The sequence below is a fragment of the Ranitomeya variabilis genome, chromosome 2, assembly GCF_051348905.1.
Source record: "Ranitomeya variabilis isolate aRanVar5 chromosome 2, aRanVar5.hap1, whole genome shotgun sequence".
NCBI lineage: Eukaryota > Metazoa > Chordata > Amphibia > Anura > Dendrobatidae > Ranitomeya > Ranitomeya variabilis.
The window spans coordinates 273436578-273461894 of NC_135233.1; the positions used below are offsets into that span (position 1 = coordinate 273436578).

The 25317-nt window shown below is 45.5% G+C and overlaps 1 protein-coding gene across 1 annotated transcript in view; it reads right to left on the reverse strand.

Annotated features, from left to right (window-relative positions):
* Nucleotides 1-25317, reverse strand: part of EFNB1 (ephrin B1) — a 59721-nt gene that overhangs the window by 33600 nt on the left and 804 nt on the right. The gene's annotated exons all lie outside the window — the stretch shown is intronic.

Here is a 25317-nt window from a genome sequence, read left to right on the forward strand (position 1 = left end):
AATTTGCATCCAATTACTGCAGATTTCTATTCACAGACTCATTGAGAGTGAGAGGACTCTGAACAAGAGTGACAGGGGGAGGGAGCTAAGCATTATACACCCCCCCACCCCCGGTACCCTTCCAATTTCTTTATTTCAAGAAGATGGATAAAGTGCAGGGACCATGACAAATTTCACAAAGCCCCCCACCTTCTTCAGCGAGCCTCTCAAGAGAACAAGATGGGGACTGATGAAAAGGATCAGGGAAGGGAGGTGCTGGGTCCAGGGCAGCCAAGACAAAATGTATGGGAGAGTTAATTTGCAGCTGGGAACATAGGAAATCCTCAAAATCTCAAATTAATGGAGCCAGAAGTTAATCACAATTCACACAACCAGGAATGATTTAGGCAGGGAATCTTTTAAAAAAAAGTACACCGAATTTGCAGATCTGTTGAAGAAAACCATTACTGAGTGAGACACCTTGCAAGAAAATTCTATATCACTCTGAAAAGCAGTATGCTGTAAAAGCTACCTGCTAAAAACTGCTGAGGTCACCAGCAAAATCTGGTACGTGACACCAGGGACTAGCTGGCAAAAAGCTCCATCCCTCTACGTCTTCATCTACAGAAAACCAAGGACCAGGAAAGGACAAGAGAAGATTTAATGTGAGACAATAGGTCAGCCGAGCTCTGAGAAACAATATCTTTCCATGACCTGAATGAAAGAAGCAGCAATAAAGCCATGACCTCTAATGAAAAACATCTAGAAAGAAGCAATTCCCAGTAGAAGAGCGTCCACTCCCACCCAATTCTCATTATGCCCCTTTAGTATTTTGAAGACTGCAGCTGAAGTGTAAAAGTAATGAACTCCACGGCACATATAAAGCCTTCCATCACAGGAATATCATTTCAGAGGAATTAATGACAAAACACTTTATATTTGTTAATAAACCGATAACACAGATTATTACTGTTCTTCACGAGGCAATCCTCCGCTATACTCCACTTTGTCCGCTAGAAAACAGATTATTGCACGTCTAAATGTTCAGCTAGCGCTCCAGGTCCCTCCTACACTAGTTAAGGCTAGACAGCCAGAACTGGCTCTCAATGAAGGTTACATGGTCGTGGAAATTTCATTAATGATGGACGCCCACTATATAATTGACTTGGAATGCGTTGTATATCAGCAGACCATGGATTCCTGAGATGGAAACACATTAGTGAAACAATGATGAAGTAAATGGCCCAAAACCATGATGAAGTAAATGGCCCAAAACCATTTGTACCAAGTTGGGGCTGCCAAGATGACACCAGGAGCAAAGCCAACTGTGGCGGCGTGGTGACAATGCATTAATATTGGATACTAGATTGTGGCCCGATTCTAATGCATCGGGTATTCTAGAATATGCATGTCCCCGTAGTATATGGACAATGATGATTCCAGAATTCACGGCAGACTGTGCCCGTCGCTGATTGGTCGAGGCAACCTTTATGACATCGTCGCCATGGCAACCATTATGACATCTATGTTGATACTGTGCCCGTCGCTGATTGGTCGAGGCTTGGCGGCCTCGACCAATCAGACGCGGGATTTCCAGGACAGACAGACAGACGGAAAAACCCTTAGACAAATATAAATATACTAGATTGTGGCCCGATTCTAATGCATCGGGTATTCTAGAATATGCATGTCCCCGTAGTATATGGACAATGATGATTCCGACTGCCCGTCGCTGATTGGTCGAGGCAACCTTTATGACATCATCTTCGCCATGGCAACCATTATGACATCTACGTCGATACTGTGCCCGTCGCCTGGCGGCCTCGACAAATCAGAGATGCGGGTTTTCCATTATGACATCATCGTCGCCATGCTGTGCCCGTCGCTGATTGGTCGAGGCCTGGCGGCCTCGACCAATCAGAGACACGGGAATTCCAGGACAGACAGACAGACAGACGGAAAAACCCTTAGACAATTATATATATACTAGACTGTGGCCCGATTCTAATGCATCGGGTATTCTAGAATATGCATGTCCCCGTAGTGTATGGACAATGATGATTCCAGAATTCGCGGCAGACTGTGCCCGTCGCTGATTGGTCGAGGCAACCGTTATGACATCATCGTCGCCATGGCAACCATTATGACATCTACGTCGATACTGTGCCCGTCGCTGATTGGTCGAGGCCTGGCGGCCTCGACCAATCAGAGACGCGGGATTTCCAATATGACATCATCGTCGCCATGCTGTGCCCGTCACTGATTGGTCGAGGCCTGGCGGCCTCGACCAATCAGAGACGCGGGATTTCCAGGACAGACAGACAGACAGACAGACAGACAGAAAGACAGACAGAAAGACAGACAGACGGAAAAACCCTTAGACAATTATATATATAGATATATAGATATATACACTTCTGGACAAGATAACTAAAACTGCAAGGGGCCTAATTACAGACATAGCTTGCTCCTCATCGCAGGCCAAAAGGGAAAGCTTTGACCTTGGTCCGGTGAACAAAATCCTATGGATACAGGTTATGCATTTGCTAGGCTCTGGGTACAAGGTTTAAGTATATGGATATGTTGGGGTTGTCTGCATTGGAGATTCACTTTTCAGATAAACTGATCACAGATATCCAGAAATCAGCTTTAATCTTTGCAGGAAACTCAATAGCAAGTGTTTGAAAAATGAAGCGTTGACCCATTTCCACTAAACTCAACGAGCTGTCGGTACAGGAGTGGAGGTGGTCTCGATCATACTTCTTTCTGAGCACTGTACTAGGCCATCTCTACTAATGTCAGAAAATCAATAGAGCAATACTGTACACTGCTACATTTACCCTTTGGAGAGCATGGGGATCGGGACACCTGTTCAAGTGGGGGTCTGAGCAGTTGGACCCCCCAGACATTTATCACAAATGCTGTGGATAGGTGATAAATATCTTTGGCATTTTTTATTTTTTTTAGAATTGAGGGAATTCAGAGTTAAGAGGCTCATCAGCAGTCTATCCCTCTAAGACTTGAGTTCATCAACAGCACTATATATTGAGATACCTAGGATTATGCCTTTCCATCGCACCCAAGTGATGCCCGAGGACAGCTACAATTTCTAAAGGCAATAGAAAACAAAACAAAATTAGAATGCTCCATACCAAAGCCAGACACGCTAATCCTTTCAATGGGCACAGGTATCATTCATAAGTTATTTTTTTTGGTGGGGGAATGATGGAAGTGCTGAACTTTTAAAGACTAAAGTGTTAGCAATCCAAGTACTGTCCAGGCATTGTACAACAGGAGGGTCTTCATCTGTGGACATCAGGATAAGAATGCTTGAGGAAAAGCTGTTGAATGGGACGTAGACATGTGCAGAGCCATCTTTTCTTGCCTAAAGTTACAGAATTGGAAAATAAAATGCCAACCATGGAGCCTTCCTGCTGCTTGGGGAGGACAAGGTCTACAACAAAGCCGCCGACATAGAAAAATCTCTACATGATCATACACCTCAGCAAGCTTTTATGACAGAGGCACCATATGTAAAAGAGGGAATATGTAAAATGTAAGAGCACAAAGGGACCATGTATGGGGGGAGAGACAGGTGTCAGAACTCAACAGCAGACACCAGCACACAGGCCGACTATGCTGGACACCCAACTTCTGCAGGCAAAACGTCATGACAGACAGTTCATGAAATCTGGCGTTTTGTTGTTCAACATGGCCGTAATTACACAAGAAAGGACATTTCTGAGTCTCCAGAAAAGCCGAGTGTGTGTAAATAGGGAGTGACACCTGTTAATTAACCCTTTGTGTGAAGCATGCACCTGTCACATAATGTGTGGGGAGGAGGGTGGATGTGAGCAACAGCTGTGCTTGTTTTAATTTGCAGAAATATAATTGGTCATTTCCTCCGCCATGCATGTAGAAGTATTCCCACAGCTCGAGAGGGGCACAAAAATATGGACAGTTGTTTGGGGTAAAATAATTCAGTTTCCACGTATACAACTGAAATTCATAAAAAAAAATAAAAAATTAAAAAAAGAGTACATAAGAAAGAGCTGATTTTTTGGTATTACAAAACTATTCTACTAGGATTGCGGATTGTAATTTGAAGCACGTCAATTTGCCCTGTAAACATCTGCAATATCAACATGACTGGTGCAGATTTTCCGTGGTAGAAAATGCAGCTAATGTACATGAACACTAACAGAAAAAGATGGTACTATTACAGTATACATGAAAAGAAGTTAGTGTTCATCTGCTGCCTCTCACTTACACACTGGAGATGAGAGGTGTCAATCATTATGACCCCACATACAACCACAATTGACAGGTATCGACACACACACACACACAGGACACACACCACACACGACACACACCACACACGACACAGGACACACACACACACAGGACACACACACACACACACAGGACACACACACACAGGACACACACACACAGGACACACACACACAGGACACACACACACAGGACACACACACACAGGACACACACACAGGACACACACACACACACAGGACACACACACACACAGGACACACACACACAGGACACACAGGACACACACACAGGACACACACACACAGGACACACACACACAGGACACACACAGGACCCACACACGACACACAGGACACACACGACACACAGGACACCACACACGACACACAGGACACACACCACACACGACACACAGGACACACGACACACAGGACACACACACACACAGGACACACACACACAGGACACACACACACACACACACACAGGACACACACACACACAGGACACACACACACACAGGACACACACAGGACACACACACAGGACACACACACACAGGACACACACACACAGGACACACACACACAGGACACACACACACAGGACACACACACACAGGACACACACACACAGGACACACACACACAGGACACACACACACACAGGACACACACACACAGGACACACACACACAGGACACACACACACAGGACACACACACACAGGACACACACACACAGGACACACACACACAGGACACACACACACAGGACACACACACACAGGACACACACACACAGGACACACACACACAGGACACACACACACAGGACACACACACACAGGACACACACACAGGACACACACCACACACGACACACAGGACACACCACACACGACACACAGGACACACACCACACACGACACACAGGACACACGACACACAGGACACACACACACACAGGACACACACACACACAGGACACACACACACACAGGACACACACACAGGACACACACACACAGGACACACACACACAGGACACACACACACAGGACACACACACACAGGACACACACACAGGACACACACACACAGGACACACACACAGGACACACACACAGGACACACACACACAGGACACACACACACAGGACACACACACAGGACACACACACAGGACACACACACAGGACACACACACACAGGACACACACACACAGGACACACACACACAGGACACACACACACAGGACACACACACACAGGACACACACACACAGGACACACACACACAGGACACACACACACAGGACACACACCACACACGACACAGGACACACACGACACACAGGACACACCACACACAGGACACACACCACACACGACACACAGGACACACACACACACAGGACACACACACACACAGGACACACACACACAGGACACACACAGGACACACACACAGGACACACACAGGACACACACACAGGACACACACACAGGACACACACACAGGACACACACACAGGACACACACACAGGACACACACACACAGGACACACCACACACGACACACAGGACACACCACACACGACACACAGGACACACACACACACAGGACACACACACACAGGACACACACACACAGGACACACACACAGGACACACACAGGACACACACACAGGACACACACACAGGACACACACACACAGGACACACACACAGGACACACACAGGACACACACACAGGACACACACACAGGACACACACACAGGACACACACACACACAGGACACACACACACACAGGACACACACACACACAGGACACACACACACAGGACACACACCACACACGACACACAGGACACACCACACACGACACACAGGACACACGACACACAGGACACACACCACACACGACACACAGGACACACAGGACACACACACACACAGGACACACACACACAGGACACACACACAGGACACACACAGGACACACACACAGGACACACACACACAGGACACACACACACAGGACACACACACACACAGGACACACACCACACACGACACACAGGACACACACCACACACGACACACAGGACACACGACACACAGGACACACACCACACACGACACACAGGACACACACACACAGGACACACACACACAGGACACACACACACAGGACACACACACAGGACACACACACAGGACACACACACAGGACACACACACAGGACACACACACAGGACACACAGGACACACACAGGACACACACACAGGACACACACACAGGACACACACACAGGACACACACAGGACACACACAGGACACACACAGGACACACACAGGACACACACACAGGACACACACAGGACACACACAGGACACACACACAGGACACACACACAGGACACACACACAGGACACACACACAGGACACACACACAGGACACACACACACAGGACACACACACACAGGACACACACACACAGGACACACACACAGGACACACACACACAGGACACACACACACAGGACACACACACACAGGACACACACACACAGGACACACACACACAGGACACACACACACATTAGCAGATAAGTGGGGTCTATAACTGCTCACATCCAAGGTGAAAGTGAGCAGCACTGGAAAACCCCTGCATTCTTTCCAGAGGGTCTGATAAGATGTAGGAGACATTGGTAATCACAAGTGTAGACAGTCAGCAGCTCCCCAATTAAAAATGGCTGACTCCGATAAGAGTGAATAGGGAAAAGAAACCGGAGGCCGAGTGTTTCTTTTACAAAATAATTCAATTATAGCAAATGTTTGTTTTTTTCATTTAATATGCCACCAAACAAAGGGATACTATAGGATTGTAGGTCTGGAAAGCAACTACTGCGCACTAGACAGGAGTCCTGAACAAGAAACAGAAGTGCCCTACGTACTCGAGTGTTGACTGGCAGCAGACAAGCATGACCACCAGCTGAAATTGCCAGGTGAGCAAACAAAACCATTTTCGTCATGTGCTCAAGACATGCTGGAATGAGCTGTTTGGACATCTGATAATCTGACAGATTTTCTTTAAAACAGTGTTGTCCAGTTTATGGTCTGTGTGCAATTTTTTGTAGGACACATTTAACCTTCACCGCACCCATTAATGAAATTCAGAGGATCTACATAATGGATCCAAGGTGGTAACGACATTCTTTAAATATATGGATGACCCACCTCAGCCAGGAAGGGCGGGGGCAGTAATTGTTTTGGACCTGGAGCCACAGGAAAATAAAAATAAAAAAATTGACTAATTTTTTTTTTTTTTTTTTTTAAATCGATCTGATCTTGGAAAAGTTTTTTTTATTCAATGGTGAACAACATCTTTAATAACTCAATGCTCTTAAACATCAAAGAAAAATACAGAAACTAAATCCAATTGTACAGAATGAACCTTTTCGCATTAACAGGCCATCTTTGCTGGCAGAAAAAGTAAGACAAAGAAATAATTCCACTATTAATAATTGGGATACATCTACTAAACCAATGTGTCCTGCAAGAGCACTGCCAGAGATAAATGCCCAAAAACTACAACCTAGAGGGGTGCAGAGGACTACTGAGCAGCAAAGTTATGGGAAGAGGTTCAGCTTCTCACATCACCGGCAAGAAGAGAAAATGATTCCGTTTTACAGGCTGGTCAATACAGATCATTAACAGTGTGTGCAGTCCGGAGGGGCAACACTCCCTGCGCTACCCCAACAAACACATTCCACGCCTTTGATCCTCAAGATGGCTAGGGTTTCTAGGGAGACCATGTCTTTCAACGATCCCCACCTGTGTCGACATAGGAGCGAGGCTCATTCCAAGGTCGGAGTTTAAAGGTTGATTTGGTAAAGATCTCATGAGGAATGGCTCACATTACAAGGCTTCCACCAAGACTTCATAGAAAGACTAAGGGAGCACTTATGATGTAGGGAAAAAAAACAAAAAACTTTCATCTCAATTACAAAAAGAAAAACTTTTCTTCAACTTTTCCAAGGTTGTAACGAACCTCTAATCCACTCATAAGAATCTTGTATTAGGTTCCTCTGAAAAAAAGATGAAAACTATTAGCGCGGTACACATAGAATTAGTGGTATGGCTAGGTAGACACTTGTCCCTCAAATTACTACACTTTTTTTTTAATTTTTATATCCAGGGTTAAAAGCTTTAATGAATTACACCAGGATTCTGGCCTTCAAAGCATTATAAAGTTGCAAAATGTTGGCACAACTCAAAGTGGTGGTAAAGCTGTCTGACTTTAGGTGTCCAAGCCATTTTTGCCCAGCTCCAACAAAGTGCACGGAGCATAGGTGGGTCATAGGCGTGTAGACTCCACTTGGCAAGTTTATGAAGAGCGGCGGAGTTCGGTACGGCACAGATCTTACTCCAGGAGGTACCGGATAAAGATTTGTGACAAGACGCACATGCCACATCATGCCTCGACTTAAGAATCAGAAGCATCGCACTTCAGCCTGTACCCTCATCAAAACCAGTGTGACGATCACCTATTTTGATGAATGGGGGCCCTTATGTGCTTGAGAAGTCTAGAGAAGACACCTTATGCAAATCAGGACGGATCTGGCGAACGACTGTTGAAACGTGAAACCATCCGTTGCAATCCGTCGCTAATACAAGTCTGAGAAAAAAAAACATATCTGCCGGCATCAGTTGCCAGATTTGGTTTTTTTTTTTTTCAAAAATCGATGGATTGCGACGGATAGCAAAAAACTGATGTGTGAAAGGGGCCTTATGGAGCCTTCCAAGACGGGCCAGCCATGGGGACAGAGGCCAACTCCACTCTCCTCACACAGAACAGATGCATGCACAGATGAGTAATAAGATGGCCAGTAGGATTAGTATGAAGGATATGAGCCTTGTGTTGGATGTATTAACACTGAATAGGAGTTGATAGGAGAAGGCTTTATCTGCAGAATTTACCAGAGTGCCGGATGGACGAGGAGGATATACCTCATGACAATGGCACAGAATGGCCATTACCTACATGACAGACTTCTCTGAACAATTTCTGCCTCATCTTAACCTTTAATCTAAATGGGAGGTAAATGTTAAAAATCCTAGATGATGGCAGATAAATGAGAAAGCACATTGGACCTTCCCCTGTATGATCCACAGAGCAATGTAGAGAGAGTTCACGTTGGGTGCTCCGTTACACGACTCCCCCTCTTTGTAGCAGAGACCCCTCAGCTGTTGAGAGTCAGGCAACAGCAAGCAGAGGAACAAAGAGCTGAGGCAAAAGTGAGAAAGGCGAGGAGGCTCAGCAGGCTGGATTCCACACAGCAGCCCAGCTGGGATAGATTACCAGACACATAAAAGAAGGCCAAGAATGAATCCTGGGAAGACCAAGACACTCCCATGCCCAGAGGGAGACTTCCTTCATAACTGGACCACAGCTAGGCCAAGTCTGTACCGAGGAAACAGAACAGTCCATTAGTCAGTGCAAGAAATGAAAGCCTTGAAGCTAATGAAACATACCATGAAAAGAAAAGCGGACAGACTTCACAAGGGTCTACGGCAGAAGGGGGCGTAGGAGGAACGTACACCAACAATCAGCGGTTTACAACCTAAAAAAAGGGGGGGGGGGGGGGTTTTGTATGCTCATGTCAACCCAAAAACCTCTGCGGGTAGTGATCAGATGAAAATGAAGCAAAGCACGCTGGGTTTTGTAGTTACAGACCACACTAGAAATCTCCCAGAAGACAGATCTCGCCGCTCAGGCCAAGCACGCAGAAAACAAAATTCCTGGCGCTGATTAGCTGCGGAATATTTCCAACTTCTAACTCAAGAGAATTATTGTTACAGGAGAAAAATAAAAGGCGAATGGGGGTCATAAAAGGAAGGAAAGAGGGAGTGAAGAAGTCAAGAAAGTAAATGAGTGAAATGGGCGAGGAGGCTGGAGGGGTCGTGGTAATGAGTTTAACAGACAGCAAACCCGTTTGGGAACATGAAAGGAGTGTCTGTAACACCGTCATTACACGCTGTCACTTCCCTGGATCGTCTCCCAGGACTGGACGCTGTGCTACAGCCAGACATGGATCTAAGCAGGGACCAGATAGGTGAATGGATAGCAGAGGGAACCTCCGCACTGAGTCCCTGGGGCCCTCTAGTGGACACGCAGCTGATTGCACTCCATTCAGCACTTGCAGAGGTGCTTGGACATCTTTTCACTGCACCCATGTGAGAATTCCTATGTGACCCTGCCCTTATCCAACTGATCTCGCTTGCCCTCCTCCTCTCCAGTGCATGTGTCAAACACCGTCCTGCCTTTATTAATATAAGCATGGCCTAGACAGGTCACTGCCTCCAACAAGGTCAGCACTGCCATCTCCAGCCGCTGTGAACATTCCACTGATCTGTATTGTATCCTACTTCAAAGCAGGGTACACATGGACAAAAGAGATGAAAAGTACCAAGTGCTGACCCTGGCAAAAGGCATCTTGGAAGGAGGAAAATCATTAGCTAGATATTTACAGACAGATGAGACTGCAAAACAAGCTTTCAAATATGGAAGTGATGATAAAAAGAAACATGGAAAGTGAACGAACAAAAGAAATGTAAAGCCGATCAATATTTGGTGTGATCATCTACTGACTTCAAAACTAAGATCTTTAAAAGTTTAGCAATGTAAATTTTTTCTTCACAAAAAAACTAAAAGGAAAAACAAAAAACAAAAAAAAAAAAACCACAAGAATTAAGCAGCGACTCCCCTGGAGTAGGAGCTTGTGTAGGAATGTCTGGACAGCCCTCTGCTGGAGAAATCACTGAAACCCAGCACTGCTGGTAGAAGACCAGCACTGCTCCCGAGCTACAGCAGAGAAGCCATGCACCGATCTGATGGCGCTACTGATCTAGCACGGAAAGCGAGACTTTCCATATGCGTCATCTCCAGCCTACATACACTGTGCTGTGAGCGTAAATGGAAGTAATAAGCGTTTATGACAACCAGAGACTGGAAGGAGCTCACAAGCGCGGCAGCGTTTAGTCCAGCGCGTCAGATTATTTTGTCAAACTGCAATTAAAAAAAGATGACAGAAGAGAGAACATTGAGGTTAAAGCTCTAAGAACAGAGCTCACAGGGATAAAGGGCAGAGAGTTTCGCAGAACACATTTATTTGGTGGTCTACAGATCAGGAGAACAAAGGCCTAAAAATACCCCAGACAGAGCTGCCCGCACACCGTCATTTGGAGAACACCCTGATATTAGACACCGGTGTCCAAACTGATTGATTAGTTTGTTTTGACACCCAAAACTTGTCAGAGTTGTCGGGAGCATTCGGTAGCCCAGATTTGTTGGAGCCTCAGTCAGATGGTCCGTGTCAATCCCAGCCTTCATAGCTCAGGTCCTGTAGGTTCACACGAGTGACTTTTACGGACTATAAAGGCTAGATCAGATTTCCAGTGCTGTTAACACGACGCATATGGCCTACTATGAACGTTTCAAAAGCTGACATTAGCCCACAGAGAAGAACGGGCAGCCATCTCTGCACACTGTATACGGAGGTCCTGATACTAAGCCACCAGGCCGATGCCTCAAGATCCATTACGTTGCTCTAAATGGAATCCGTACCCTGGTATATATCTGAGCAAAAACATTAGCAAACCAGATCTGGAAGAGACGCTTGCTGCTGGGATCACACTATATTTATGGTCTCCAATAAACGTATGTGACTATTGGTTGCCATTCAGTGGCACCTGTCACCTATAGGAACGCAAAATAAAAGTGGTATAGGATTTACCAGGCACTGTTGTATGGAATAGCAGTCTATACCAGGCAGACCACACCAGGGTACTGTAACCCTATGGACATGCTTAGCTTGTATGTCAGCAGCATTTCCTGCGTACAGACCAAATGTGACGTGACCGTGGCCTTCCATAGTTCTGGTCCAAGGTGAAAACATCTTGGTAAGGCCCCATTATTGGTCAGGATTTTGCATTAGTATTTATATGCCAAAACCAGGAGTGGAACAATCAGAAAAACTGTAAAAGATTGACACCTGTTCTGTGTTTTGGTATGCAAATACTACTGAAATACTGATGAGTGAATAAAGTCTAAAGGAAACCACAGATCCAGACTGTTGGTTGTTCTGCCCGCAATCCAGCACAGAAAGAGTCAGAAGATGAAAGTAGTAATCTGTTGAAAGCAGCCTATTATTGTATTGGGAGAGTCTTCCCGTGCGTTGCCTCCCATCCGGTCTTACTACTTGAAACACGGGTGTCTTCATGTCACTTTTCCTGTCGTGTGCTGGCCTCAGCCTCAAGAGCTTGGACGTTTGACGCTCTGTAAGATCACAGATGATGGAAGAAAACAAGGCTGCACAATGGACGTCCTAGCAGGTCTTGTGTGATCGGGAACTGTAGAATGTATTGGATGCGGTGATTCCGCACGGTTCAGGGAACACATACAGATTCACATGCGTTCAATAGCCGGCAGCACTTTGGACTCAGCGAATATGCACTGCGTCCAAAGTGCTGCCACTTCTGGATCATCTGCACATACCCTAAAGGGACCATGTCAGATTCATGTTGCCCGAACCATGAGCAGGACAATATGGAAACTGGCTGTACAAATGCACCATGGCTTTTCTAAGTAAACCTAACTTTCAAAAGCTGGCTACAGACTAATGCGTCTCAGTTGAGTAACTCAAGGACAGTCTCTGGTGGCTTCTACACACCCAGATCACTCCGACTGATTGGTCCTCTTCCCAAGTACAGGTATAGCGAGATCTCTCAGTCAACTGGAGCTGGCAGGGTGAAGCCACTGGGCAGAAGCCTCGGACTAGTCAGCCGAGACCGTCCATGGCCGGCTTTTCCAAGTAGGTGTACGCTTTCGTAGTAAAAACATACATGGCTGTAATAGTTCAACCAGGTGGTTTCATGCTGTCTGTGGTTTGTGCAGCATGAATCTGATGACATGCTCTCTAACCAAGTGCCTCAAAATGACATTAAGAGAAAAGTCAAATCCTCCCACGACAGGCTACAAGCCATCATTCCAGCTATTGTAACAGCATGGTTCACCGGTATGGACGGCCCTGAGCAAGGCTACTGCCAGAGCCCAGGAAAAATGAGCAATCAGCACAGAAACAATGGACATGGGGATAGGAAGCGTGCACGGAGCAGAGTCAGGTGTGTGATGTAACCGGGTGTGCACACTCCGCGGGTGAGAAATTATCATGGCTGCTGTCGCGTAACCACAGATCACATCCTACCTATGCAATGAATCAGGGCAATTAAAGAAAAATGAGCCAATAAATCAATTACACCGCACAGTAAATGGAGCCACTCAGTAATGGAAATGGGTACGTTGGAATAATGGAAACAAGGTGAACACCTGTCATGGCTCAAGGATAGAGGCAAATAACTGGAAGAGGGAACAAAGGAGCCGGTGCACTTGTTCTACGAGTGGAAGACATGCAAGACTAAAAGGAGAAGTGTATTCTCATTAATGCTCCAAAAAGAGAGCGTCAAGGCAGGGATCAGGCGGCAGAGATTGGTTATGGCTTTAAATACCATTTAATGGTTCCGCAACACTTCTTTACAGATGAAATTGTGCATACAGAGTACATAATCCGCGCACTCAGGTGAAAGCCTGAAGGTGTTTTTCTAAGGATAATACAGAACAGTCCTGCGACACACACCAATACTACAGTCTTCTTAATGACAGCTCCCCTCAAAGAAAAGCAGCCGATCGATCACCTTTATCACTAATAAGTCATATACGGCACTCTTGGGTCGATGAGTAAGGTGCACAAGTAGGGTATCCGGCCCACATGTAATGTCGTAAAAAAAACTTGGCACTCAGGTAGAATTATGGTGAAAACTTTCACCATAATTCTACCTGAATCCCAAGTTTTTTGACAACTTGGTCACATCGCTGAATGGAGCCATATTTAGTAAAAGGTTTGGACTATTCAGATCCAAGTTGTAAACCTGATCCAAGATCCGTGCAGGAGCAGTGTCAGTGTCATGGGCGCTGGTGGGGAGCCTTTGGAGCAGTGCCAGCCATCTTCTTAATGAAATTGAGCACTTCTATGGCTCAACTGCTATTTTCCATTAACCTCTATGAAGCACCAGTATAGAATCACTCGAGGTGCAGTTCATTGCAACTTCTGGCGGCTCAGATACTGCAGAGGGATCACAGAATTGTAGAAATTGTGCAACTCCGTAAGTTCCTATGAAACACAACCCTTCCTAGGTATTACCAAAGTATCCTAGCACCAGTCTAACAACCGAGATGAGCACTGCTGACAATCCCACATCCTAATAACTTTATACATCGTCTACATCATCACTGTGGAGGCCCAGAAGTCATATTAACCTCTTCCCGAGTCAGAAGCTTCCAGGTTTTGACCTTTATTTTACTTCTCTTGTTCTAACTTCCAAAAACCAAAACTTATTCCTTGACATCAGTGCAGCCATATAAACGCTCGTTTTAGTTTTAAATGACATCACTACCATGTAATAGACGTTTAAAAAAAAAAAAAAAAAAACCAGTGTGGCAAGAATGACCTACCATTATTATTCTTCAAGTCAGTACAATTACGACAATACCAAACTTGAAAAGTTTAAATTTATTTTTTATATATATTTAATGGTCAAAAAATTCATAAATTAAAAAAAAAAAAATTTATTTGTGTCACCCTTGTCCTAGATCTGTAAACATTTTTCCGTCAATGGAGCTGGGCTTGATTTTCATGCACTGAGTTTAGCTTTCTTTATTGATTTCATTTTGGCATAGATACAAGATTTTTATCTCTCGATTGTAATTTTGTGGGGAATGCAAAAAAAAAAAAAAAAAAATTAGTTCCTGTGTTTAACTTTCTTCTGCTGTTTAGCGTAAAGTTAAAATTATTTTGTCATAATAGATTGGACTTCATTTTTTTTTTCTTTTTCCTGAGTTTTTAGATGGGAAATACGGAGGACGAATTAAACTCACACTTTGCTATATTTTTAAAACTTATTTTATTTTGGGGATTTTAAATTGCGATGGTTTGATCACTTATACTATGTACTGCAATTCCACTGTATGGCAATAGTGAAACTGTGGTTCTCCAAGCTTCATAGGAGGACCAAGATGGCTGTTACGGCAAAAGAAAGCCCCTGGCTTCCATATTAACCAGACGATTTCTCAGAAACTCTTAGGAAGAGTGCTGATCGGAGCAGTCTTTTACATGCCACTGTCAGTGATTGGCAAAAGCATTTAAAAATGTTAAGCAGCAATGATCGGAGCAAGGTGTGGTAGAGAAGCCGGCTGTGTCACACAGCCGGCACCTTCTGGGGTATTCTGCGGGCTTGGTTCCAGAGTGTGCACCGTACACCTCTTGCAACCGTATGACGTAAATGTATGTCAAGCAATCAAGAAAGGGTTAAAAATGCATATATCCAAATGTAACAAGCATTCCTATAGAAGTGCAGAGCCCGCCCCATGCACGTCCCCATAACCCCAGATGGCTCATGTTTGCCCACAGAACGAGCACAATAATTCTGTTTTCAATGCAAATAATTCCGAGATGTGAGGGGAAGATTAAGAGGTCATTTTCAGCGCCGATCATCAGATCAATTTCCACTTTCAAGCAGGGGATTTTCTCTGACATCTGCAGAGTCTTGGGAAGGATTAAATCTAGGAGCTGGAGAGTAGGAAGAATATCCCGTGACCGTTCTTGTGCCATTACAACACTGACCCGAATTTAACAAACATGCAACATATTAAAAAGTATCCAGGAGGTAGATGTGCCGGGCAGCTGGGATGGACAGACTACTTACCAGCAGAGAGTGGAGGATGAGAGGAGTTATACTGTCATGTCTGTGCCCAAAGACTTCTGAAGGAACTCAAAATTAAAGTCCATGAGTGGACAGTGGCTCGTGAGGGTCAGGGCATGCACACCTTGTAGCCCTTACTAGCCAGCTGGCGCTTGTAATCTCCCATGGATGGTGGCTCATGTGGGCCAGGGCATGCACACCTTGTAGCCCTTACTAGCCAGCTGGCGCTTGTCATCTCCCATGGATGGTGGCTCATGTGGGCCAGGGCATGCACACCTTGTAGCCCTTACTAGCCAGCTGGCGCTTGTCATTTCCCATGGATGGTGGCTCATGTGGGCCAGGGCATGCACACCTTGTAGCCCTTACTAGCCAGCTGGCGCTTGTCATCTCCCATGGATGGTGGCTCATGTGGGCCAGGGCATGCACACCTTGTAGCCCTTACTAGCCAGCTGGCGCTTGTAATCTCCCATGGATGGTGGCTCATGTGGGCCAGGGCATGCACACCTTGTAGCCCTTACTAGCCAGCTGGCGCTTGTCATCTCCCATGGATGGTGGCTCATGTGGGCCAGGGCATGCACACCTTGTAGCCCTTACTAGCCAGCTGGCGCTTGTCATCTCCCATGGATGGTGGCTCATGTGGGCCAGGGCATGCACACCTTGTAGCCCTTACTAGCCAGCTGGCGCTTGTAATCTCCCATGGATGGTGGCTCATGTGGGCCAGGGCATGCACACCTTGTAGCCCTTACTAGCCAGCTGGCGCTTGTCATCTCCCATGGATGGTGGCTCATGTGGGCCAGGGCATGCACACCTTGTAGCCCTTACTAGCCAGCTGGTGCTTGTCATCTCCCATGGATGGTGGCTCATGTGGGCCAGGGCATGCACACCTTGTAGCCCTTACTAGCCAGCTGGCGCTTGTCATCTCCCATGGATGGTGGCTCATGTGGGCCAGGGCATGCACACCTTGTAGCCCTTACTAGCCAGCTGGCGCTTGTAATCTCCCATGGATGGTGGCTCATGTGGGCCAGGGCATGCACACCTTGTAGCCCTTACTAGCCAGCTGGCGCTTGTAATCTCCCATGGATGGTGGCTCATGTGGGCCAGGGCATGCACACCTTGTAGCCCTTACTAGCCAGCTGGCGCTTGTCATTTCCCATGGATGGTGGCTCATGTGGGCCAGGGCATGCACACCTTGTAGCCCTTACTAGCCAGCTGGCGCTTGTCATCTCCCATGGATGGTGGCTCATGTGGGCCAGGGCATGCACACCTTGTAGCCCTTACTAGCCAGCTGGCGCTTGTCATCTCCCGGCCACAAACAGGAGTCCACAAGTGACCAGACAGCAGTGCAAGTAGTGAAATGTAGCAGCACATTCTTGCTCAGCATTTGTGCAGACACCTTACAACGTACATGGCTACAGCACATCTTAATTAGGTGTAAGACAAGAGGTATCGGCCTAAAAATAGGAAAAGCACCCTAGTGTGCATTATCTTAGGAACCAATGACCCCGGCTGTACTTGTACAACTTATGCACCATCTACAAAAGTTAGAAATACCAGACAAGAGGTTTGCGGTGCAACAATATGGAGTCATGAGAAAGTGGTCAGGATCAAAATGACATCTAACCCGTAATCAGTAATCGATCCCAGCGAGACCCAGAACCTCATTAAAGCGCAGCACTGACGTCAATGCGGCCCCACGTCAGGACAGAACCGAGACGTTCTGGAAAGTCACCAAAGGTACCAATTATTTTCAGATGGATGTAAAAGCCTTTGTTACCACGCAGCTCAGGACAAGTTCCGGTGCGTTAATTAAATGGCTTTTATTGACAGAAACAAATAAAGCTCCTGTGCCTGGCTGTACACGGAGCTAGAAAAACCCGAGAAATAAGACAAGCAGCCATTTGGCTCCTTCTTCAGCAAAGGGATTAAGTGTACAATCCCTAACCAGGGATAGATGATGAGGTTTTAAACAGGATTACCAAAGACAGCACATCATCCACAACCAAATTACCATGAACAATCAGGGGCATCTTAGGAGAACAGATCAGCGTCCTCCTCGGGAATCATCACTGCAGACAGGCCATCATTTCATGCAACCCAACACCAACATGAAGCAAGCCACAAGCTGTAGGCCGATTACTGCAGGCCCGTGCCTGGTGAGAGTTGTAGTAAAGGCGACCCTCTCCACCCAGTACGAGAAAGTCTTAAATAGTCAACCAGTGGAAACGCTACAAGCGGCTTATTAAACATGCCTTGGCAGATAATCCCTATTTTCGGGTTTAGCTTTATAAGGATGGATTTGGGACTTTATAGAGTAGGAAACTGCATAAAGCTGCAGCGTTATTAACCCCTGTCTGGAGTATGGGTCTACAACCTGTTCAGGAGGGGGTTAAAGCCTATAAACAAAAGCTTTTTGGACACAAAGCTGTTTCCAATTCTCTTACGTGGCTACTAACAGATGACTTCTGTTGGCAATTCGTCTTCACTTTATAAAAATTCTGGATTTTCGGGAAATTATTTCTGACCTACTGATATACCAAAATGCTTTACATACGAGACCATGTGAAAACAAGGCGTCTCCGAAGGCAAAGGCTTCCATTATACGTCTGTGCTGAGGCACCACCCAAGAGCCGGCGTTCCTCATAATCGGTTTTATTAGATACTGTGCAGACCACGCACATCTCAGCAGAAAAACAATATGAAGGGTATCTGAGGGCAAAGCCAATTCCATTCATGTGTTTAATATTTTGCTGTGACAAATGCTGTATTGCAAGACAGCTCTGCTCCCTCGGGCGCCGCGGATGAACAAATGCACTTAAAGTGTTGGGCTCTCGAACAAAAGACGCGCTTTAACTGTTTCAGAGCCACCACCTAGACATTTCAGGAAAGTTCATTATCTGCCATGGTGCAGCTTGCCGAGTCCCAAGACTAATTAACACGTTTACAAGTCGCTGCTTTGTTTTATTGTTTTTCTTTCTTGGCAGAAGCTCTGTCTTCCTAATGGATTCTCCAAATGGCATGGAGGGCTTCTAGGCAGAGCTATGGCAAGTCAGGTGAGGAAGCTCCAGCAGAGGGACCTTATGATGGCGAGCAGCTACAGGGAGCGAGCTGCTCAGCTCAACGGGGCCTGGATTTCATTACAATTGTCTTCGGAAAAGGAAATAGACAATTATTTTATTCTCTACGTGGCATATAATTAGGTCTTGAGAAATCTGTCCAAGTACTAATTTACTGCTAGTTCGTACAGCAAAGAATTTGAGATGGGAGTAGTTTGGTGACACTGAATCTTGTGCCTAGAAACTAGGACCACCACATCAAACACCATGTATATCAGCTCCCTTGGAAGCCCAGAATAAGGTCAAAGAGAAATGAGCCTTTACTTTAGCAGTAGTATGGTTAAATACTGGACAGAAGGGGGTGAAGCTTGCTGAAGACTAGATATCCAGATAAATTGATTTTTAATTTGTAAATGATTCTTGATAATTAAGAGCAAGGAATCCCAGCACTCAATGTTTGGACATGCACTCCACAGCTGATAAGGGTTGTAGGTTCTCCAAAGATAAATGACTGTTTAAATGCTAGGATGACATTAGGTCAACAAGGGTGAAACCTTCCAAAACAAGAATCTCCCAGAAGAGAGGAACTCGTTTAACTCTTGAAACATGGTGTTCTGTGCAGAATGGCCAAAAATACAAACAAACGGCCGGAAGTGCCAAAATAGAGAAAGTCTGCTTATAAACATACATAAGGAGATGCCAGAAAAAGAACAAAGACTAAAAACATGCAACCAGAAGCCTACAAAGAGATACTGGCACGGCACACTACCTAAAGGGATGCGAGGTGCCACATTACCAGAACCCTGCAAGGGTTAGCAGGAGAACCTGGAACCAAAAGAGTCCTTTGCTTGTACATAATGTCTGGTCCAGACAAAATAGACAAAGTCTGCTTATAACGTACATCAGAAAATCCCAGAAAAAGATCAAAGACTAAAAAATGCAACCAGAGGCCTACAAAGAGATACTGGCACGGCACACGACCTAAAGGGATGCGAGGTGCCACATCACCAGAATACAGCAAGGGTTAACAAGAGAACCTGGAACCAAGAGTCCTTTGCTTGTACGTAATGTCTGGTCCAGACGCACTGACATTCCTAAGAGCAGTGCCCACATAAGAGCCAGTTACTTACGCTCCACTGGAAGTTCACATACAAAGCAGCCTGAAAAATGGCTACCATGGCACGGCAAAGAGGCTTTTAGGGGACTTTCATGCAGTTTAGTGAATAAGATTAAGCTGTGAAGCAATGTGGGACCCTGTAAAACAGTATTTATGGCATAATGGTACCAAACGGTACATCGCGGGCACGTAGACAAACTTTTCAGACGGGATTACGCCGCTCGGCAATACATATCAGGAGCAATTTATACCGACAGGAGCAGCTCTTTGCTTTAATGTTTCCTGGGCTAGATGTCCCCAAATAGAAGGTGCTTCACAAATGTAGACTTCAGCAAGTGATGCTGGCCCCCTGGCATGAAGGAGATAATACCCAATGGAAATAAGATGCAAACGACAAGCACCAAATAGTGTACACTGCCAGCAGTATAATTACTTACTCAGCAGAGCAGAAAGTAAAACAGCCAGAATGAATGCCAAGGGAGAGAAACACCTAAAATAATACAAGAAAAGCTAAATCGAAAGAGTCAGATGCCCGCAAATCATGGTGGAGACCTCGGACTACTAAGGATGCAAAAACAGTCTACAGACTGAAGGGGTAGAACAACAATCTTGAGATTCAGATTCCCTACCCTAAAATGATATACAATAAAATATATATTGTGCTAACCTAAAAGAAGAGGACATTCCCAGTGAGAAGTCACTGAACTGTGGCCACATGGAACGTCTGCTTGGCAGAACCTGTCACATCTTCTTAGTGACAGAGCTCCACAGGAGGTGGGCACATCATGCCCCGAGGAGCCTTATTGCATTTCGTCTGGAGACGAGTGAGAAATTGTACCCGCTGAATATAAATGTGTCAGTCCTGAAGGGCACTACATTTTGCTGCCATGCAAAGCATTCAGAGAGACAGACTATATAAACCTACACAGTAATGGATGAGAGACGGGGCTGCCGCTCAAGGAAATATGGGACGATGGGTAAATTGTCACTGCTGCAAATGAGGGCTTGTTAGGAGATCCATCCACTCTTGTCGCAATTCTTTCAGCGTAATTACCAGACAACCATTGTCTGATTTAGCACAAGTGTAGCAAAAGCATTGAAGCAGCAGAAATGTCACCGCTTCTTAAAAAACCACATGCAACATATCAAGCCCCCGTTTACAGCTGTCAACCAATTACCGGAGACAGTCTAACTCTCGATGCCTGTGGTGAGGAGAGAGTTAATCTGCCACGCCTAAAGTTTTGGGAAAAAAAAAAACCACAGGATACAGAAGAACTGAAAATAAAGTATTTGTTCTCTGAAACCACATAGTAAAGCTTCCAGACAAACACTAAAGCACAAAGTGGAGCAATTTCCATTCTAGGCCAGCACCAAGGAGAACATTACTGGTCCATAAATCCCGGGAGGAGGCTTAATGGTGAAAAGATATGCAAAATGCACTGTAAGGAACATGAAAAAAAACACAAAAAAAAAAAAAAAAAAAAAAAATCAGAACTTTTCTGAGACGTCAGATGTTAAGAAAAAGGAACTCGGTTTATATATAAAACTATTAGGATCTAGACAATTTCATGTCTAAGACCAAGATAAAAAATATTCACAAGTTAATTTGAAATAAGTTTTTAAGAAGGACGGAAATTAATGTGTGACAGCAGTTAAGTTAATGAACTTTGTAAAATTTAATTAAAAAGAATAGTGAATCGGTATGCTTAAAAATAGTAAAAATTGGGGGGGGGGGGGGAGAAACTAGCAAGTTTAATAAAACGTACATACACAAATATACCGTATATTACAAGTATAGATTTAATAAATGATGAGCGCAGCAGATAGATCTTGGGTGAAGACAGTGGCTTTTTACATTCACTTTAGTCATGGGAAGAGGGTCCCCGGCTTCTATAGATCACTGGAGTCATTGTGCCGACTCTCCTGCTGTCAGAGCCCTTCACTCTAATTAGGTATAATGAAGCTTCGTTAATGACTATAAATACCAATAGACAGAGGACTCATGATATTACTGCGCTATTGTTCTTGCAAAATAAAGGCAGTTTTATTAACAAAGCGGACAGCAATTTTATTTAATTTCTTATTTTAAAAAATGGTTTGAATATATTTTTTTAATAAATGACAGAACAGGGAAATACTAAGAATTGTATCATAAGCTTTTCTTTCAGCGAGAGGTAAAAAGGGGCCCATGCTGGCACTCAGTGGGACCCCTAAACTTGGCGAGGAGTTAACACGTGTCAAATGGCTGAGGATGATGAAATTAAGGGAAGCGCAGACCGGCGTGGACGCCTTAGCTGTGCTCTAGACAAAACTTTACATCTTACTTTCTGAAAGTTCTCCATCTATAGGTTACTACTAAATAATCACAAATAATAAACACGCTACTTTCCAATGCACACAACACAAGAACGGCCCATTAGATCCTCGCGTCCTATGAGATAATGCAGCAGACAAGTCCCAACCTGACCAATTACCATTGTCATGTAGAGCCAGAATTCTAGGTACGTGAGACGCATTATGTTACTGAAATGCCAGGAATAATGCAAGTGCAAAACAAACGGCTAAAAAAAATAAATACTAAACAAGGTAAAAAGAAAAATAACCGGATTCTAAAATCTGAAGAGCGCCCCTGGAAGCACATGGAAGGTCCTCAGGAGATCCCAAGCAACTCTGCTTTCATTTCTAATCCATGAAGTGCAGATTATAGACAGAATGCAGAGTTTCTCCATCTTCCCATTCATATAACTTCCTCTACAGATACCGAGGAAGCGCTCAGACAAGTCTCTAGATACAAGTTGTATGTGTAAGTCCATAAGTGGAGGTCGTTTGCTTAATTCTGTAGGAACAAATCTTTAGATCGCGGTTTTATTGCATTGTGTGTGGGACGTCTGTAAGATTTACAAACCTCAGATGGTACCAAGGGCTAAACCCAGCGGTGTACATACTAATGACAACTTCTCTTCGAAGCCGAGGAGTCAGAAACTACTAACCCAGTAGACACAAGCCCGGCTTCTTCAGCCTCCCGAGCTCACTGCACATACCAGATGGCGGCACCTTTACGCCTGGATCTAGCTCCCTCTGGCAGCACACAGGTTTATTTTCAAGCAGGGCTATTTACAAAGACCCTTTTCAAGGAGAAACCCCTGCCGCACCCTGCACACTACACAGAGCAGCCTCTCAGCAAGGCTGAAAAGTCAGATGTACGATATCCAACATACTTCTGCATCTACGGGTGTAGTATGGGTCACAGCTGTCCCACAGGCCTTGTATCTATCGGAAAAGAACATTACTGGAGACCAAAGAGCCAACTAAAACCAGGGAATTAACAGAGGTAACAAAGCCCACCAATAGGGTCAATGCTACATATAGGAGACTGGTGAGTGGACCCAGGCAGCCATCTACAGAGGTAAGGCCTGACGTGGTGAGACCACCGACACATGAAGGTCAGTCTGACGGAGCAGCACATCTAGAATCAGCTCAGGATCAGGCCTGAACTTTAGTTTATTTCAGGCTCTTAATGGACAGTACAAAAGAAAACTACAAAGAGGCTGAAGTCCTTCTGACTTTCCATACCAGAAATCCTCAGCAGCCAACCTTTATCATTGAGAAAACCCTCAATCTTGAATCCTGGAAAGGTCTGTCTAGAAAAAAAAAAAAAAAAAAAAGCTTAAAGTTCTGGACTCACGATAACTGAGAAATAATCTGCAGATCTTCAGCTGAGGTTGGTCTTGGAGTGCGGATAGAAATGAAGTGTCACTAAAGTACATGAAGAACAAGCCTCTTCACATGAAGGGGAGATGATCTTATCTGCTGGTCTTCACTAGCCCATCACAAGCTCAGTGATAGGACAAAGGCCACCTCACTAGGTGACAGCGGCCGGTAGTGACAATGGTGACCCTCAGCACGTCCTGTGTTCTCCTTGTGAAGAGCACAGTCCACGGTGTACTAGGAGATATTTACCCAGACCCCAATATGTCTCCTGCCGCTGGTCCCTGACACAGTACATTGGCTCAGTGCCACCATCAACCAGACTCAAGCCACAGAAGAGCCCAGGAAGTTCTTACCAAGTTACATTTATCTGAAGGGTTCTAGGAGACTGAGGCCTAGAAGAGGAGGTAGAACATACACTACCCCACACACAGTGCCAACTGGCAGAGCACCAGTCCAACACTACCCCTCCAAGTAACCCACACACATAGGTGGCACTAATATGCACGAAGTACAACAGTACCAAGTAGTGGGAGTACACTACATACAGTGCCACGTTCACAGCCACGTAACTACCCTCGATATACAGACATCTACATAGTGCCCACAAGAAATACGTATTATACAGCAGTACCAGCACATAGCGCCAACAGTGCCAGGCACAGTACCAGCATGTACTGATCAACAGTGCCAACAGCACACACGCCAACAGCACACACCTAACCAGCAAAGCACGCGGGTACCAATATACAGCGCCCACACACAGGGACCCCGACTATCCCACCAGAGAAATGTAACTGAGAACTATGGGTACAGTGTGAGTGCCGGTGCCACCTACACAATACCCACAGCTCAACACAGAATTATGTGCCTGTTACCCCGTCATACACACAGGATGTGCCAGGCCCAGACCCGTGGCAGTGGGCATCATGGCCTCAGACACACCATACTGCAATAAACAAGATCAGGATATGGGTGATGTGTCTGCCCAGCGCTGAAGGGGGCACGGTGGGCAGGACACAATGTGCCTACCCGAAACTACAGCAGGTACAGTGGGCAGGATACAGGTAATGTGCCTACCCCAAACTACAGCAGGGGGAGGGCAAGATATGGGTGATGTGTCTGCCCAGTGCTGGAGGGGGCACAGTGGGCAGGATACAGGTAATGTGCCTACCCAATACCAGTGTGGGCCCAAAAGGCAGAATATGGATGAGGTGTCTGTAAAGCACTGTGGAATTAATGACACTATATAAGCGAGTAAAATAAATGTGTCTGCCCAGTACTGGAGCGGGCACAGTGGGCAGGACACAGAATATGCCTAGCCGATA